The 21,073-nt window shown below is 38.7% G+C and overlaps 1 non-coding gene across 1 annotated transcript; it reads right to left on the reverse strand.

Moving 5' to 3' along the window:
- Positions 1-232: 232 nt before the first annotated feature.
- Positions 233-339, reverse strand: LOC127116514 (small nucleolar RNA R71). Its single transcript, XR_007801344.1, has one exon. It is a non-coding gene; the product is annotated as a small nucleolar RNA R71 (small nucleolar RNA).
- Between the last annotated feature and the right edge of the window lie 20,734 nt (positions 340-21,073).

The raw sequence follows: 21,073 nt of genomic DNA on the forward strand, positions 1-21,073 counted from the left end.
CGGGTCTCGCTACTAAGAACCCAAATCAACATTTAAAAGTCTTTATCCAACTGGCTGACACCTTTAAATCCAACGGTGCTTCACCTGATGCGATTCGTCTAAGATTATTTCCTTTCTCCCTCAGAGATAGATCACGTTCGTGGTTAGATTCACTTCTAGCTAACTCAATAACTACCTGGGAAGACCTTATGAGAGTATTCCTTGCTAGATATTTCCCCCCAGTAAGACTGTTGTTCTTCGAAACCAAATAACTAGATTTACTCAAAACCAAGGAGAATCACTTTTTGAAGCTTGGGAGAGATACGTAGAGCTGTTAAGAGGCTGTCCACACCATGGCCTAGAACAATGGCTGATCATTCATACCTTCTACAATGGACTCCATTATAACACAGAGATGAGCATCGACGTTGCCGCTGGTGGCGCGTTGATGAACAAACCTTATCCTGAAGCTTGTGACCTAATTGAGGATATGGCCCAAAACCACTACCAATGGGGAACTGAAAGAGCATCAGTAGAGAAAAAGGAGACCCAAGGTGGAATACATGAGATAAGTTCTATGGACATGACGCAAGCGAAAATGTACGCTTTAGCCCTTAAGGTCGAACATATTTCTACAAACTCTAACACCGTAGCGGTATCCCACACAGAGTGTGAACTTTGTGGATCTAAAGGACACGAATCGGCGGAATGTAACCTTTTGAACGACCTGAACACCGACCAAGTGAATTACGCCCAAGGTAACCCATTTTCAAACACTTACAACCCTAGATGGAGGAATCACCCGAATTTTTCCTATAAAAGCCAGAACCCTATCCAAAATTATGCACCTCAAAGACCACAAGGTTTTCAAGCCCAAAAACCAAATCGACCTATGCAAGTTGTGCCCCAGAAGCCTAACCTTGAGAGGATCATGGAGAACTTTATATCAGGCCAGACTCAGCAAAATAAATAATTCCTAAACCAGAACATTCACGTAAATGAACTAATAACGCAATTAGGGACTAAGGTTGATCAGATAATTACTCAAAATAATATGCTTGAAACCCAGATCTCACAGGTAGCACAAAACAAAGCCCCACAAACTACACCTGAAGGACAATTCCCTGGACAACCTCAACTCAACCCTCGAGGGCAAGCTAACGCTATCACATTACAAAGTGGGACCGCTTACGAAGGGCCTCATAACCCAGCCATGAGCGAGTCCAAAGCTTCTAAAGAAAATATACCTACCAACCAAGAAGAGGAACCGGTGGAACCCGATAAACAAACCGACCAAGAAGGAGAAGCCAAGGATAAAACTTACAAACCACCACCCCCGTACAAACCACCAATCCCATATCCGCAAAGACTTAAACAAACCAAAATCAATAACCAATACCAAAAGTTTATAAAAGTAATTGAGAAGTTTCATGTAGAGATTCCTTTCACCGAATCCATCCCCCAAATTCCATCTTACGCCAAATTTCTCAAAGACATCTTAACCAACAAGCGTAGGCTTGACGATCCCAAACCCTTGGAATGCAATTTTATTTCAAAGAATAAACTTGCTAAGAAGGAGAAAGACCCTGGGAGTTTTTCTATACCTTGCATCCTAGGGAGTCATGTGATCGACATATCTTTCCTGGACTTAGGCGCTAATGTGAGTTTAATGCCCTTAGCTGTGTGTAAAAGGTTAAACTTAGGAGAATTACAACCAACTAAGATGTCCCTCCAATTAGCCGATAGATTTGTTAAGTATCCTGTAGTCATATTAGAAGACATCCCCGTTAGGATCGGTCAACTTTATATCCCGACATACTTTGTGGTCATGGATATCAAGGAAGACGACGATATACCTATCCTTTTAGGTAGACCATTTTTATCAACAGTCGAAGCTATAATAGATGTTAAAAGAGGAAAATTAACTTTCGAAGTAGGAGATGAAAAGATAGAGTTTATTCTTTCAAAGTTCCTGATGGCACCAATCATAGGAGACGCATGTTATGCGATTGATATCATATATGAATGCATAAGGGAATTTGATCAAGAAGAACCTATGATCAAACCATTTTCAAACCCGAATGAAAAGGATGACGAGATAAAGGAAACAGAACCTCACACTAACGAATGTTTGGCCCTTACTCCTGACCTTTCACCAAATTCTCAAAAACCAGCTCAAGAACTTAAGGAATTGCTCAAGAACCTAAGATATGAGTTTTTGGATAAAGAAATGAACTATCCAGTAATAGTTAGTTCCACCTTAAACCAAGACGAGACAAACCAACTCTTGAATATTTTACGAAGATACCCCTTTGCCTTAGGATACAAGATTTCTGATTTAAAAGGTATAAGCCCATTCGTGTGTATGCACATGATCTCGCTAGAGGAGGATTCAAAAACTTCCAGAGAACATCATAGAAGAATCAACCCTGTAATGAGCTAGGTGGTAAAGAAGGAAGTCCTTAAACTGCTAGAAGCTGGTATAATTTATCAGATCTCCGATAGTAAATGGGTAAGTCATGTACATGTGGTACCCAAAAAGGGAGGCATCACAGTCATGCAGAACGAGAAGGGAGAGCATGTGGATAAACGTATAGAAGGCAGATGACGTATGTGCATAGACTATAGGAAACTCAATAAGGCAACTAGGAAAGACCATTTCCCCCTTCCATTCATAGATCAAATGCTTGAGCATCTTGCCAGACACTCTTACTTTTGTTATCTAGATGGATATTCTGGATTTTTCAAAATACCCATACACCCCTAGGATCAAGAGAAAACAACTTTCACCTGTACTTACGGAATGTTTGCTTACAGACGAATGCTGTTTGGACTCTGCAATGCGCCAACTACTTTCCAACGTTGTATGATGTCAATCTTTGCAGGTTATCTCGACGGAATTATGGAAGTGTTCATGGATGATTTCTCGGTATGTGGGTTTGACTTTGAGAATTTCCTCATTAATCTTGAGAAAATCCTAGAAAGATGCGTAGAAGTTAACCTTGTATTAAACTGGAAGAAGTGTCACATTATGGTTATAGAAGGCATAGTGTTAGGACATATAATATCTGAAAGAGGCATTGAGGTCGACAAAGCAAAGATAGAAGTGATAGAAAACCTTAACCCTCCTAAGACTGTTAGAGAAGTCCGAAGTTTTCTTTGACACGCCGATTTTTACCGGCGCTTTATCAAAGATTTCTCTAAAATAACAAAACCCCTGACTGGCCTTCTGATGAAAGACATTGAATTCATTTTCAATGAAAAATGTATCGAAGCCTTTAATCATTTAAAACAAGCGCTAATTTCAGCATCCATTTTACAAACTTCGGATTGGACTCAACCTTTTGAAATAATGTGTGATGCTAGCGATTTCGCCGTAGGAGCTGTTTTAGGATAAAGAAAAAATAAGAAATTACATGTGATATATTACGCTAGTAGAACCCTAGATGCCGCTCAACTTAATTATATGACAACAGATAAGGAACTCCTAGCTGTAGTTTTCACAATTGATAAATTTAGGTCTTATCTTGTCGGATCTAAGATTATAGTCTATACAGACCATGCAGCTATCCGTTACCTTCTAAGCAAAAAGGATGCGAAACCTAGATTACTCAGATGGATCCTTTTGCTACAAGAGTTCGACTTAGATATCCGAGACAAAAAAGGAACAAAAAACGTAGTTGCTGACCATCTTTCCAGACTAGAGCATTTGAAGCCGGACCATTTACCTATAAATGATGATTTCACCTATGATAGATTGATAGCTAAGTTAGATATTGTTCCCCTCGAACCTGATAGAGACAACTTTGGAGCAATTTCAGAGATTAGCAGAGTACCATGGTACGCTAATTTTGTGAATTATCTATCCGCTGATATCATACCACCTGACCTTAATTATCAACAAAAGAAGAAGTTCTTTAAAGATGTAAGACATTTCTATTGGGACGAACCACTCCTTTTTAAAAGAGGAACAAATAATATCTTTCGACGTTGTATCCCGGAAGAAGAAGTCAGAAATATCATAGAGCATTGTCACTCTTCACCCTATGATGGACATTCAAGCACATCCAAGACATACGCTAAGATTCTACAAGCTGGTCTTTATTGGCCAACACTATGGCGTGATGTCCATACTTATATTATCCAATGTGGCCGGTGCCAGCGCGCTGGAAACATTTCAAGACGCGACGAAATGCCTTTGAAGAACATCCAAGAAGTGGAATTATTTGACGTTTGGGGTATTAATTTCATGGGACCTTTTCCATCTTCGATGGGAAACAAGTATATTTTGGTAGTCGTCGACTATGTGTCCAAATGGATAGAATCTATAGCCTCACCCACTAACGACACAAGAGTAGTCATCAAGTTGTTTAAAAACAATATAAGAAAGTACGAAGTAAAACATAAAGTAGAAACACCATATCATCCCCAGACTAATGGTCAAGTGGAAGTATCAAACAAAGAGATTAAGAAAATCTTGGAAAAAACTGTTTCAATATCCAGAAAAGATTGGTCTGAAAAGCTAACAGAAGCACTGTGGGCTTACAAAACTGCTTACAAAACCCCTATTGGAACTACACCATACCAGTTAGTCTATGGAAAGTCATGCCACTTACCTTTTGAACTTAAGCACAAAGCATATTAGGCCATCAAGACCCTGAATTTGGATTACCTAGCATCTGGCGAGAAGCGAATCCTCGATATCCATAAATTGGAGGAACTCCGCCAGATCTTTTACGAGAATGCCATTATATACAAAGAAAGAACCAAAGCATGGAATGACAAAAGGATTGTGAAAAACTACATTAATATAGGTGAATATGTTCTCCTTTTTCCAAATTACGACTTTTTCCAGGTAAGTTGCGTTCGAGATGGACATACCCCTTTAAGGTTTCCAAAATCCTCAAGTCTGGAGCAGTTGAAATCCGGAACAATTCCTGTAATCCGTTTTTGGTATATGGACAAAGACTGAAGCAATATCAAAGAGGTGACATCCCCACAGAATTCCCTTGCCATACTCTGATCGACCCTCCGGTTCCTACCTCTGATATATAAAGTTCAAATCGTCAAGCTAATGACGTTAAACAAGCGCTGCATGGGAGGCAACCCATGATTACTTTTTCCTTTACTTCCTTTTTACAATTCGATTTATATTTTCATATGTTATATATATATATATATATATATATATATATATATATATATATTATATATATATATATATATATATCTTTATGTTTGGACTAACATTTGCAATATTTGCGATTTCAGGTGTCCTCTGTTTTTAACCTATCTTTTCAGGATGGAGAATTTCGACATTATGCCAGTGATCTTTCGTGACCCAGTACAGGAGCAACGCTACGCCATGCTTTCCCAGCGTACAATGTTACCCACCAGATATCCTGATTCGAGCTGCATGGAAGCATTAGGCATTGAGCCTATTGTCAGGCATTTGTGCAATCAGTTGCAATTGGATGCGTATACTGAAGCGATGCATCTGACTTACAGGAACCTCACTTTGGAGTTCTTGAGCTCTCTGAACTATGAGCCCTATGTTGGTCACGCTAGTGATGGTGGCTACATTAATTTCAGGTTATTTGGGACAGAATACACCTTCAACCACAAGCGTTTCGGTGACTTACTTGGATTTCAGACTACTTATAATGCCTCATTTGAGCTCCCCATGAGTTATTTCCTGAGTAGAGACGTTGAGAAGTTTTGGAGTGACATTACATGTGGAGGTATCCCTGACCCTTCCACCCAAATCTCTAACAAGATCCATAATCCTGCTTTCAGATATTTTCAGATGATTATTGCCCACACCTTCCTGGGGAAGAGTGAGACTAATACACATGTAAGTGCTGAAGAGATTTTTTTCATGTACTGTACCACTCAGTCACGCCCGGTAGCTTGCGAAGCCTTTCTGATCGAGAGTCTCTATCTTAATGTTTGTTCCACTGTGAGTCCTATACATGTTGGAGGCACGGTAATCCATATAGCCTCCGCCCTAGGACTTGATAGAAGACTATTTCACCTAACATCTTACTGCAGTTATACTTTGATGGATATTGACTTTTGTCTTGACCGTGGCCTCATGAGGAGATCTTCTTTCCACCCAGATCAATACAGGATCTTGATCGAGGGTGAGACTATCCACTACTTTACTTTACCAGACCCTCAGGTAACTTGTGTTTATGATCAGGCCAACTGGGCTTATGCCATAGAAGGCCAAGGCAAGACAGTAGATGAGCAGAGAATCGCACCTACTAGAATCAAAGTCCTCACCAATAATCCAAATCTTCAGAGTCCAAGCATGCATTTGTTAAGCTTCGTATGGAGATAGCCCATCTCCGCCAGGAGCTCGCTGACGCTGCTTTGCAGGTCAAAGTATCAGATGCCACACATGCCACTGAAGCCGATATACTAAACAATGAGATCGCTGACCTTAGACACCAGATTGCAGAGCTCCGAGGACCCGAAGTGAGGAGACTCCATTATTCCCTGGACATTGATGATATCACCGACCAAGAGATGCCGTTTGCTTTACTTATTTCCCATTATTAGACTTATACTTTATGCTTGCTTTACTTATTGATTTTATGCTTGCATTTCCTTTCCTAGCATCTCTCGACCCGTGACTTATTACTAACTATTCATATATATATGCATTATTATTATTATGTTTTTATTTCCCTTTTATCTTATTTTATTTTACTTTACTTTTTTTTTATTTTTTTATTTTATTTTGTCATTTATCAAGCTTAATCAAAAAGACAGCATGTTATGGAATCCTATGTGCACCTCCTTTGCAAAATAAGAAAAAAGTGAAACCCAAGAAGCAATGAAACAAACCCTCCCCAAACACCAATTCCGAAGCCATGGCGGGCGCCATAAGCCTCGTTGCGGGTGCCATGGGGCCTGAACATTTAACGGGACAGAATCCCTAAATTCCCCATTTTTACCTTTTTCAACCTCCTAAAAGCCATTTTTTCCTCCTTCCAACTCCATTGAAGTCCACGAAAAATCCCAACTTTATCATTCTAACTCCAACCCATTATCATTCCCAAACTTCACCCATCAATCTCCTCCACCAAAAACCCACTAAAATCCCATTTTCACTTCCTTACCATAAAAGCCCATTTTCTCTTCACTCACCATCAATGGCCGAAATGAACTTCGACGACATCATCCTTCGCGGAGGGAAACCTGAAAAGCGTCAGAGCAAAATTTTGCAAAAGTTGCAATCGCGGGAAATTCTCGCCACCAGGTATGTAGATGAGGACTGCTTGTATACTTTAGGGACGTACCATAATATTTTTCATATGCTAGATAACTTAGGATTACATGATATTTTTGCTAATAAGGAACCCACATATGATAGGCTGACTAGGGAATTTTTAAGTTCCCTAATTTACACTGTTCATCCTGGCACTGCTAGCACGGTCGGCACCGTATGTTTTAGAATGTTTAATTTTGAATATGAGTACACTACCGATGCCTTAGCAAGTTTGTTAGGAATACCTTACGGAGAGGGTGCCATTTGTGAGACACCCTTAGATTTTGAATGGGCACTCGAAGCATATAACTTTTGGATTAGATTATCAAATGTGGCTATCACGTCTTTTGAAGGAATCTTAGCCTCCACTATTCATAACTGGGCCATCCGTATTTTTTGATATCTTTTGGCATGTACTATTTTTGGTCGGGAAAATTCTAATAAAGTAAATGCTCGCGAGTTGCTATTTTTACAGGGTTGCCTCACTAATCAAAGGATCAATCCCGTTCCTTTTATGCTTGCACATATGTCTGCCATTCTGAAAAAAGGAGGAACCATTTGTTTTGGCAGGGTAATTACTTCTACTGCTAGAGCGCTTAATCTCAACGCTAAGTTAGCTACCTTAGAACCTCTCCCTCACCGCACCATTAACTTGAAATTTTTGAAGGATATGAAATTATGCAAGGTGCGGCGAGCGGGCGGTTATGACCTCATGATCCATGGTGTAGCTATACCAAGTGTTGTTTTACCTTGCTCTTAGCGTACAGATGTGCGACATGCAAGGAACTGGACATATGATCTCGATGCTCCACCTTTTACCGGTCCTTTGCCACCTAATGTCCCTATGGACGATGGGTAAGAAACCGATGATGAGTATGACCGGCACGACCAGTCCCCTGCTCATGATATTCCTATACACACTGCATCACCTGCATAACTGCACCTTCTTGTTCTGACCATTTTGCAGGTACCGCTCCCGGTTTTTACATCACTGAGGAGATGTGGCGTGAGCACCTGGCTCAAGAGGAAAGGCATGACGCCCTTCTGAATACCATAAACCAATAATTGAATGATAATATGACTTTTATGGTAGCCTCCCAGCAATGCAGTGAGCAAGCACATCGGACTATCACTGAGTCCTTACTTGCGATCACTAATGAGCAGCATCGCCAACGACAGGCTACTGAGCGTCACTTCGCACTTATCGAGGCCAACCAGGGGTCTCTCTTAGGTCGCTCTAGGCAGCTGCAAGAAGGTCTCAATACTCGTAGTAGGAGTCGTCGACCCAGGCATCCTGACCAGGGCGATGAAGGTACCAGTGATCAGCCATAGTTCTCTATTTCAGGTTACTCCTACCCTATCTCATATCGAAACATTGAGGACAATGTTCAGTTTAAGTGTGGGAGGAGATTTTTATCGCTTTCCTTTATTTTCAGCATGTTTTGTGTGTTTTAGTTGTTTGCTTTTCTTTCAATAAAATAACATGTGTTTGACGAGTCATCTATGTGGTGTATCCGTACTTCCCCCATTTCTTTAGCCTTACCAAAAAAAATTTTGTGAGCAAAGAAAATAATGTATTTTGAGTATTCAGGCTATAAGACAGGTTTATGACAGGATGTAGAAGACTTGGGAAAACTTTTTCTAAAAATCGATATCGTCTTGACACCGTAGGCTTCATGATTATAAGAGTCGATCCCTAAACCCCATATGTTGTGGCCCTAATTTTTGTTCCAAATAAGTCCTTAAGTAGTTTATCCTTGCAATCAGCTCTGGCTTAAGCATGCTCTACGTAGGGGACCGATGAAAATAGGTGAATGTTCATAAAAATCTATGCTTTCTTCTTTAGTTTTATGAAATTCCGGGCTATGTGACTCTCACACGGTCATTTAACCCAGCAAAATAAAAAGATTTGCGAAACATGCAGAAGAAAAATAAAAAATATATAATAATATGTCTATTGTTGGTTGGTTCAGAGGTATCTGGTGCTGAACTTGGTAAGGTGGATTACGATCCAATCCCCCACAACTATACTTGGGTCAAATAAATGGGTTACACCAACTTATGTACTAGAGCCCCATGCTTAAGATCATAATCACTAACCGGTCACCTTACTATGAGTATATACGGATAACGGGTTTAACGTGATTGCACCTGAATGAAAAGGACTTGAAGAAGATGAAAAGAAGGCCTAGGTATGGTGGGGTAATATGGATTGATTTGTATAGGAACGAAGCCTATGACCGCATTTGCGGGAAGTGTCACTACAATATCCTTAGATCGATTCGTTAGTACCTATCGATACATTCCTTGAATGAACTTATAAGCCTTTTTGCGTTGAATTAACTCTGGTTGATACTGTTTTTCTTGCATGAGCTATAAAGAGTTTTGCTTGAGGACAAGCAAAGGTTTAAGTGTGGGAGAATTTGATCACACTGAATCACACCGCATTTTTGACTCAGATTTCACATGTTTTTTAGGTCTTCATTATCATTTTGCTTGTGTTATGCTTTCTTTTATGTTGTTTTCAGGTATTTAGCTCTTTCAGGACCTTTTTAGAAGAAACGAAGCAAAAAGACCAAAAAATTTGGGTTTTCGGCAAATATTGTACTCATGGCATTCTACATGGCGGCCGCTATAGGAGAGGCCATGACACATCAGCCCTCAACCAGGAGGAAACTGCCACGATCCCATGAACTTCCCCATTTACTCACATGGCGGGCGCCACCTTTGCATTCCACGTTCCCACTAAAGAGAAGTTGAAGGGCATCCTGGTCTTTGCATGCTGCTGAATTCCTCTATAAATAGGTCGTTCTGGTTCATTTCCAAGACATCCAACTTAGTTTACAACACTAAGACTATATTATCATCTGTAAAAGCGGTAATCCGTCACATCGAGGGGTTATCGCACCTTAGTGAAATTGAGTTGGAGCACTTTGATTTTGCTGTCGTCTTTATTTTCAAAGTCAAAGGTTTATTTACTTCCTTGTACCAGATTTAAAGCCGCCGTTTGGAGCAGGTTCTAATTTAATCGCCTTTTCATTTCACTTGCCATGTTTTACTTTATTTAATTCCTTGCCATGCTTTACTTTATTTAATTTCTTGTCATGCTTTACTTTATTTAATTTTCTGCCATTGTATTTACTTTATTTAATTTTCTCGCCATTATCTTTATTGCTCGTTTTAATTGTTTTAGACGCTTTACTTGTTCTTCATGCCTTACATTCTAAACTTATTTTCATCATGTTCAACATTGTTGTATTTGTTTGTATTATCATGTTTAGCCAAATCTTTCAAAGGTTAGGATGTAAGGATCGCGGTTAAAGAGATGTTTCACATATTGCATATGTGGAAATGCTTTAGGGGCTGTTTTAATTTTTAATTCGAGTTTTCTGAAACAAACTTGGTTAGTTTTAACTACTCAAGAAGTGCGAAAGCACCCTGGCTTAGTTAACTAGGAATTTTAATCACTTTAAGGAAAAATGACTTTTGAAACTATTTTCGGACGCGTTGATAGATTTAAAATCAGGAAACTCCTTGGGTAAACTTTCCGAATCAAAATCACTTTTCAACTAAGCTTATGAGTCTTATTTCTTAAAAATAGGTTTACTACTTTAGCGTTCTGCACACCTTTTATAAGTGACAATAAAAGACCTTAATTTAAGGGTAAACTCGGTTTTGAATACGCGAAAGCGACATTTCCTGTTAAATGGATTCTTTTCAAGAGTAGAAAATATTGCCCATAAGTAGTTCTATTTAGACAATCGAAGCATTGTTTAACTGACGTGGAATACATTCAAGCCTACCTTTATCTGCATTGTATTTATCATTTTCTTTATTTACTGTTATTTTGCGACATCAATATCTCATTTGTACCGCCTTAGATAAACATCGTAACAATAGTAATCGATAGATTGAAGATTTGGTCTTTGTGGGATCGATAATCTTTTATATTACTCTGACGCGATTCGTGCACTTGCGAATATAGTGATCACTAGCTTTGTTCAAATCTCTATAATCAACACACATACGGACTTTTCCATCTTTCTTAGGAACAGACACAATATTGGCCACCCACTGTGGATATTCGGAGGTCACAAGAAAACCATCATCAATTTGCTTTTGCACTTCCTCTTTGATCATAACTGCCATATCAGGATGGGTCCTCCTCAACTTCTACTTGACCGACGGGCATTCTGGCTTCAACGGTAATCTATGCTCCATAATATCAGAATCCAAACCAGACATGTCTTGATAGGACCAAGCAAACACATCTGAATATTCTCGAAGAAGATCAATCAACCCCTTCATAGCCTCTGGACATAGTTGAGACCCAATCTTGATTTTCTTCACATCATCTTTGAAACCCAAGTTGACTAGTTCGATCTGCACTCAAACGGATGAATGGATTGTTCCTCGTGCTCAAGTAAACGAGATAATTCATCAGATACTTCTTCATCATCAGTCTCTTGCTCAGCTTCAAACACAGGGAAATCAAAGTTTGGAGAGGGAGTATGATCATTGTGTTCAATGAGTTTGGGAACCAACCTGTATAATGACTTGATATTTTGATTTTAGAGAAGTGAATTGTGACCAAATATTATGCAGATGGACAATTATTATTTATTTTATGTTTTTTATGATTACCATTTTTCAGAAAAGGAAAAAGTAAAAATAAAACATCATAGATGTGGATGAATAAAATTGTATTTCATTGATGATACTTGAAATGCCTAACAATGTTGACTTCTCCCTTAGCCATAGGAGAACGATTTTTCTTAGAATGAAAAAAAATTACTTAGAGCGGTGAACAACAATAGGAATATCGACAACAAGCCAGTTGTTGCAAGTCTGACCATGCGTCACAATGTGGGTGCAAGCTTCGTCTTCATTGTCACCATCCTCAATCACCACAACTGAGTGTTGATCATTACCATAAATGAACCCTCCACTGCGGAAACTCGGTTTTACATCTTCATCTTTAACATTGAATGACACTAGTTGAAATACCAATCCGGCCCTATTCTTGTTTTCAGAAATTTCTATCACACGACCCCACTGATCAGTGCTTCCAATCTTAATAGCTTTCTGAGCATCCTTTAAAGAAGACATGGGTGCCCCATTTTTCTTCACTTCAGCAATAGACAAGGCTTGGAACGGAGTTCCAACCTCCTCCTCAGCTTCAACATAAGAAAAAGATGACAGATGGCTCACTAAAAGTGCCTTCTCTCCACCAACAACGACAAACTTGTCGTTCTTCACAAATTTAAGCTTCTAGTGTAGAGTAGATGTCACTGCTCCAGCTTCATGAATCCATGGTCTTCCCAATAAACAACTATAGGCAGGGTGGATATCCATTACTTTGAAAGTAATTTGGAAATCACTCGGACCTATATTGACTGGAAGGTCCACTTCACCAATGACGGTTTTACGAGAACCATCAAACGCTTTGAAAATCACGTCATTGTACCTCATAGGGGCACCTTAATAAGAAAGTCTGGATAGAGTTGATTTCAGGAGCACATTCAGAGATGACCCAGTGTCTACCAACACATTGGACAAAGCGTCCTCCTTGCAATTCATCGAAATATGGAGCGCCAAATTGTTATTTCTGCCTTCCTCAGGAAGTTCTTCATCACAGAAACTCAAATTATTGCAAGTAATGTTAGCAACAATGTGGTCAAACTGATCCACAGTTACATCATGCTCAACATAGGCTTGCCCGAGTACTTTCTACAACGCCTCCCTATGTGCCTCAAAATTAATCAACAAAGACATCACCAAAATCTTTGATGGGGTTTGGAGCAGCTGCTCCACCACATTGAACTCACTCCTCTTTATTAACCTCAAAACTTCATTATCATCATTAGTCTTCAGCTTGCTGGATTCACCAGACTGACACACTGGAGCACTAAGTGGATTCACCACTGGCATATCCACCTTCTTACTGATTGAAACATCATTTATCTCCTTCGGAAAGACCGGATTGAAGACACGACCACTACGGGTCACCTTTGCAATATCAACTATATTCACCACAGAATCTGCTAGGGGTAACATAATCTCTTGACCATTCTCCACCATGGTGGCATTATACTGATAAGGCACATCTTTATGAGATTAATACCCGCTCAGGGGTCTTGAACACAGGAACAATCACATTCACATCATTTATATCTCTCGATTGACAAATTTGGATAAGCCTTTCATCCATCAACCTCTGAATATCCCTTTTGACAATAACACATCCTTGAGGGTTCACGCTACATATCACACAACCATCATGGTCATGCTCACAATCACTAACCAAACATATATCTCTATGAATTGAAACCAAAGACTGTCTGATATGAAGGACATCATAAACCTTATACTCTCCAGGACAACCATATACCATATTGGTATAAGCATTACCATGCGCGGGCAACATATTAGCTTTCACATTAGGCGCACAGTCCTCAAAGGACACCATCCCACTCTTCACAAGCTTTTGTACTTCGTACTTCAACGGGTAGTAGTTCTCAAAGTCGTGGCCAGGGTCTCCCTAGTTAAAGGCACAACGGAGTTCAAGTTTGAACTACCATGGAAGTGGCTTAGGAATTTGTGGTGGATTTCTGGGTTGAGTAAGGTTCTTGAGAACTAAAGATGGATATAATTCTACGTAGGACATAGGAATGGAATCAAAAGAGACCTTCTTCCTCTTAAAGCTTTATTGTTGATTATTGTTGTTGTTATTGGTTCTTTGTTGCGATTGTTGTTGACGTTGTTGTTGTTGAATCGGAATAAATTGATTATTGGAATTATTGGAAAAAACTGGAATGATTGAAGAAACTTGATGTTGATGCTTACGCGGTTGAGAACTCCTTCTAACACGAGGAATCCTCTGCCTCCCCACAATTACTGAATTAGTTACCCCCTCCTTTTTCTTGGGGAAACTACTCCCATACTTCTTACTGGACGATGCTTCTTCCTTAGACAGACGTCCTTCACGGAATCCCTCCTCTAACCTCATCCCCATATTTACCATTTCGGTAAAGTCACTGGGGGCACTGGAAATCATACGTTCATAATAAAATGAACTCAGGGTCTTCAGGAAAATCTTCGTCATCTCTTTCTCTTCCAATGGAGGATTAATCTGGGCAGTAAGTTCCCCCCCACCTCTGAGCATACTCTTTAAATGTCTCCTTATCCTTCTGAGACATAGACCTCAACTGGTATCTATCGCGTTCCATATCAACATTGTATTTGTACTGCTTAACAAAAGCTTCACCCAAACCGTTGAAAGTACAGACACTTGCACTGTCCAACCTCATATACCATCTCAAAGCAACACTAGTCAAACTGTCTTGAAAGTAGTGAATTATTAACTGATCGTTATCAGTTTGAGTTGACGTCTTTTTGGCGTACATAACAAGGTGGCTTAGTGGACAAATGTTTCCCTTATAATTTTCAAAGTTAGGGACTTTGAACTTCATCGAGATCTTCACATTCGGTACCAGGCGTAGCTCAGCAACACTATTACCAAACATGTCTTTTCCTCTCAACATCTTCAACTCCTTTTGCAGCTCAAGGAACTGATCCTTCATTTCATCCATCTTCTCATATACATCCGGGCCCTCAGATGGCTCAGAATGGTAGATGGTGTCCTCAACACGAGGCAAAGTATGAACAACTGGAGGCGACACAGACATGACCGGGCTAGATGCCTACATAGAGACAAAGGTGGGTGCAAACCCTTCAGGAAAAAAGTATGGTGGCATTCCCCATGGGAATCCAGCAGGCATAAAAGGACCGGATTAGCTAGCAGTGATGGGAAAAGTTGAGGTAGAAACCTCAGAAATAACAGTCCTCTAGGGAGGAGTTGCAGGAGTTGGTGAAGACTGATTCTGCGTAGTAAGAACAGACTCCATCGTAGCGGTCAACCGTGCAATCTCATCCTCCATCTCTCTATTCTCTTGTTCCAAATGTTTCATGATCTTGGGTTGATTGGTGCGAGTGTTGTATCCATGAGTCAGCTTGGCTGAAGCACAGAAGAATAACCGATAAGACAATCTGGCGGAAGAAAAACCTGATATGCATATGATGCATGTAATGCAATATTTTTGTTTGTTTTTAATTTCAAGGAAGACATGAAGTTCTATTTGTAAATATATTTAAATAATAGTAGTAACAATTTCAGAAACCAAGGTACAAATACAAGAGAAAAGGAAATTAATCATCCTAAGGACCCCCTAGCAACATTGTCAGATGATCTGGCTTCGAGCGTGTACTTCGTTCGGATGCGTCAAATCTCGGACTCAAAAGATGTCTTCATTTGAGCTTTCTCACGGACAAGCTGATCAACAATCTTCTTCCAAGCACCAGAAGGTTGAGGCATACTAGAGGAAGAGGGACCCTATGTCTCTCTCTATCTCTTCACTGCTCGGTCTTCAAGAAGTTCAATAAGCGCGTCCTTATCTTTTGACTCAAGCTGCAACTCCTCATGCCTTTAGCTCAAAGCATGGAACTACTCTTCCCACATATCTATCTCCTGCTTCATCTTGGTTAGAGAGAGTTAATGGCTCAGCCATAACCAAAGACATAGTTCTTTCACAAGCATACGACATCTTCAGCTCCAAAGCTCTCTTCTTCACCCAAGTAGTGTAAGCTTCTAAAGCTACATAGTTGTGCGGACCAAACTCGGGTCTTCCTTTCCTATGCACATTATGCCAAGCATGTATCATCTTTTGCTTCAAATGTTGGGGATCTTTACCCTCTTGATAGAAAAGACATTCTAACTGAGTGTTATTAGGTTTGTCTCTCAAGGGGAACCTAAGTTGATGACGAGCCAAAGCAGGGTTGTAGTTGATTCCTCCTTGTGTACCAATCAGAGGTACATTAGAGAATTCACCACAACTATCAATAATATCCAAGCTACCCAATCCAGAATCATACCAAACAATATCATCATTAGTGAGATACATAAGTCTCTGGGACCACCTTAGACATTGTTTGTTCTCCAAGAAAGCAGGCGTCTGACGAAAGTGCGAAATAAACCACTTGTACAGAAGAGGAATACGGAACACAATAGTCCCACCACCTTTAGAATTCCTCAAATGCAAATATAAATACATGTCACACAATAGAGTAGGAACATGATTCCCGATAAAGAAGATTCTAATGGCGTTAACATCAACAAAACCGTCAATGTTAGGGAACAAAGCCAAACCGTAGATGAGCAATACAAAGATGGCTTCAAAAGCATCCACACTACTGGCTTGAGCAAAGACAATGGCTTACCAATGAGGAACTCAAAAGTCAACCCAAATCCTTCTTTCTTCACCCAATGAGTCTCAATCTCAGACTTCTTCAAATGAAGAGCTTAAGATATAATATGAGATATGGGAATCTCCTCCAATCCATTAAAAGGTACCTTTTCAGAAACGGGTATTCCTAAGAGATGGGCATATTCCTCTAAGGTAGGCACAAGTTGATAATCGGGAAAAGTGAAGCAACGGTAGAGAGGGTCATAAAACTGAACCAACACACTCAAGAGTCCTTCAACCACATCAGCAGATAAAATAGATAAAAGCTTCCCATGGAGTTGGTTGAAGTCCAACGGATCTAATACAAAGGATGATAACTTCCTTAGCTCTTTCAAATTAGGACATCTGAAAATGTACTTCTTAGTGTTCCTTCGTCCATAATCCATGGTCTGAAAATGTTTGTAAATAAGACCTCAGTTCCTTGAAATTTATTTTTGTGATGAATGTTATGATATGCATGAATGCATGAATGCAACAATCACAAACAAGGGATCCCACACAAGGCAAACACAAACGAAGGTCAAGGGATGGATCAAGTCATCATCAAGATCAATCATCCATTTTGGTGGATTATGGCTTTCACGTTATCAACACCTAAGTTCCATTGATATTGACAAGACTTGATCAGATCAACCAAGAATCAAAGGGTTTATTGTGAGTCACGAGGATGGAGTCAGGTTAAGAACCATCCCAAAGGAGTGTACTAAGGATAAAAACATGTAAATCATGTTTTAAAAGGTTCCCAGTGTCTTAATTCCATCTATCGGATATTATAGGTTAGGATGACTAACTCATCAACCCATAATATTCTCAAGAGGAACTCGTCTGAGTGTAGTATCGTGTAATAACTGTTATCAGGTCTAAACCTGAATAGTCTCCGCACTACGTCCTAAATAGGCCAAGTTGGGTTAAATGTTCTACGATTCTCAGCTTCTCGGACCCCAAATCAGAGAGAGTAATGCCTAACCACAAATGACTTATGTGACATTAGTAACTCCAAAAGGGTCTCCACTGAGTAGATGGGTCTCAAGCCAACTTGTTAAGGACTACTCTGCACAAGTTGGTCATGACTATACCATCTTCCTATCTTAATTGAACTCAAGTTCAGGTTAGAACTTATCTCACCACTCAGAGATCTCCTAGCACAGCAAGCAGATTATATCACACAAGCAAATATACAAACATCAAATATACAAATATATACACATAAAAAAGTAGGATAAACCCACTGAGGACTACTCCCTAGCAGAGTCGCCACTTAATTTCTGTAGCGTTAAACTCATGACCATCAAGCTATAGATAAGCTTAACATTAATAAAACCAGAGTCGCCACCGCGCTTTTATTATTTCCAAAGGAAAAGGGAAAAGTACGAACAAAACCCAAAGATAAGAAGATTTCAAATCAAAACTAATAAAATGCCAGAGATTACAGGTAAGGGGGTTGGTTACACAAAGGGAAGGTGTTAGCACCCAAAGTGTCATAGGTACTCTAGGGAGCCCTTTTTTATGTGTGTGTGTGTGTGTTTTGGTATAAAATGATGTTTGAGAAAAATAGAGTGTGGGGATGAGAAGAGAATTTATTAGTTATATTTTTGTGTTTGACAAGATCTTCGGACTTGTGCCTACGTACCAACATAAAAATGAGGGATCAAAACCTCGTAGTTCGTGGTAACAATTTCAAAATGAGTGAGTTAATTTTATTCAAAACATAAGTTAAAAGAGGAACAAAGGGCCCACGAGTTTGAATGGGTGTTAGTTCTTTTTGTCTTTTGAAATTTTAAGTCAATATGATTAGATTTATTTACAAGTTTGATTTAAGAAAAGGGTTTGAAAATTCAATGGCATAAGGCCAAAGTTTCTAATTGAAATAAGGTCAAAGTTTGAAATCACAAACAGAGAAGGTTTTTGAAAATGGGGAGAGATTTTGAAATTTAAGAAGTGGGAGGAGATGAAGAGACTAATCCTAAGCATAAAATTAAAAGTTAAGAGTTGAAAAGATCTGACCAAAAGGGATGCAATCCAACAGACAAGAATGTCATATAGAAAACCCAGTTTCCCTTTGGAATTTGAATCAAGCAATAATCAATAATCAACAAGCAATTAGCAATATCAAATATCGTGAAGATCAAGGCATTAAATAAATATGGTCACATCCAAGCAAGCAAATCCAATAGCTAGCAGTCTTCTTTGTCTTTTCATGTATCAGATGAAATACTCCTCGATTAACTCCGAATAATGCATCAGACATAAGATCAAAATAACAGTTGCATCAAGGCCATGTAGCAGATGAGTACAAATATATCCCAATACTTGCATCAAATGGAGGCTCAAATCAAAATAATTTGGTCTCCAAAATGTTGGCATTCGCCAAGTCCTTTTTGTACAGGGAATGTTGCCTAATCCTAAGTCCAAAAGTTCAGATCAAGCCCAACAGTCCACCAAACATTTTTTTAGAGTTTTTGTTGTTTATTAGATATTTTAAGGTCCTAATACCAGAAACACAAGCAAATACACAAACAAATATATACAATCACAATATATGTCTCAAATAAGCAAAGTGAAAATGGCATAAACATAAACAAGTTAAATGATATGTAAATGACAATGAATGGTAAATGACTTGAAAGTAAAAGCAATATTAATAAGAATTAGTCAAATTTTAGTCAAAGTTAATGAAATGTTAGTATTGTTTTACGTTTTAATTGATTAAGTCATTCTTTGGAGAACACGCAACCATTTATTCACAAGCATGTATCCCGGAACCAAGACATCTTCCAAAGGAAGGAAAAAATGCCAAGTTTTCACATAATACCATGAAATATGGGAGACTTACAATCTCACTTACTAGAATTCTATGCCTTTAGGGTCAAATTTAGCTCTATGTTAAGCAAACATAATTTGACTTATGTACAAGTCGCAACTATCTGAGGTCGGGCAATAAAAATTTAGGTGCTAATGAGGTTAGAGATTTGGTATAATGAACCAAACTCCTAAAACATACCACACACTAAAAGAAAATATCACAAGGGATGGACCTATCTCATCCATACTTATATTGGTTCATCTGACACAAAGTCATTGATGAACCAATTAGCCTTAGGATATTGAGACTACATTGGTCAATGAAAAAGATGGGAAAGAATGGGGATGAAGATGAAGAGGGAGGGGAGATGAGAGAAACACAAATTGGTCATGGGAGGAATTTTATCAAATTAAAATCATTCATTCATTTTGGGAGATGAAATGGACATTTCATCAATCCCCTAAATCCAATGATTTTAATCCAACAAAAGTCAAATCAACCTTGACCAAGGCCCAAACAAATAGTCAAACATCACAAGACCATAAAAATGGCTCAACATAATTTTTACACAATTAATCAATTAAAAATCAAATTAAAAATGCATTAATATTCAAATTAGTTTGGTCAAAACCTAAAATTTCTTCAAAATACCAAATAAGTGGCCAAGAGATTTATCCTAGGTCAAACAAGGTCAAAGGACCTTAGACAAAAAACTTCATGATTTTTGAAAAGTCAGAAGCATTTTTAAACAATTAAAAATATGAACAAAAACATTTAATTCATGAAAAAATATCAAAATTAATCCGAAAAAAATTTTAATTCAGAAAATGAAATAGAAAAATATTTAAAGATTTTTGGTGAAGGTCCGACATTTTTTGGATTAAAAAATTAAAACTCGATTTCAGTGATCGATTGAGATGAAAAAGGCAATGAATTCTTGGAGTTTGAATTTCAAAACAGAAGGTGAAATTCAAACTCGATTTCAATTGACATCTTCAAGAACTCTATGGAATGAGGGGTTTGAATTGTCTTGGCAAAGCTGGGGCAAGATGTTCCTCCAGTTTTGAGCTCATAGCACTTGTATTTATATCCAATTCAAATGCTTTCCACACACTTTCTTTTGATATCCAAAAATAGCAATTGCATCATGCAAGCTTGAATGGGTGTGTACAAAGCCCAAAGAATGATTGGAAAAGGTCCAAAATTGTGCACATGTGATGCTGAAAGCAATGCATTAAGCCATGCAATGTTGAAATGGAATTGAACATGATAATCCTCCAAATGGTACCATGCATTGCACCTATGCGTAAGTTCTTCAATATTGATCCAAATGAGATGATCTTGGACTTTTTGGAAAGGCAAGATCAAGGGGAACAACTATCGTGTGGAACACTTCTCTATTTGAAGCTTTAATCATTATAAATTTTGAGGTTGAAGTTTGGAGAATCAAACAAATGAAAAATTTCTAAGTATCAAGTCAAATGTTTACTTCTTCCACCTTGAATAACTTTTGTTATGGACTTCAAATGGAAAAACTCCCTTCATCAAAGTTGTATATATTTCAAACCTATTCAATTTGGTCAAAAATTTGACCGCATTTGGATTTGGCATGAAGGAGTTATGCATTTTAGAAGTTGAGGAAAATCACTTGTTCAATCGTAATGGCCAAAAATGACCTATAATGTTTCCTCTTGGCATATGCATTTGCAAGTT

Source organism: Lathyrus oleraceus, chromosome 1 (genome assembly GCF_024323335.1).
Source record: "Lathyrus oleraceus cultivar Zhongwan6 chromosome 1, CAAS_Psat_ZW6_1.0, whole genome shotgun sequence".
Taxonomy (NCBI): domain Eukaryota; kingdom Viridiplantae; phylum Streptophyta; class Magnoliopsida; order Fabales; family Fabaceae; genus Lathyrus; species Lathyrus oleraceus.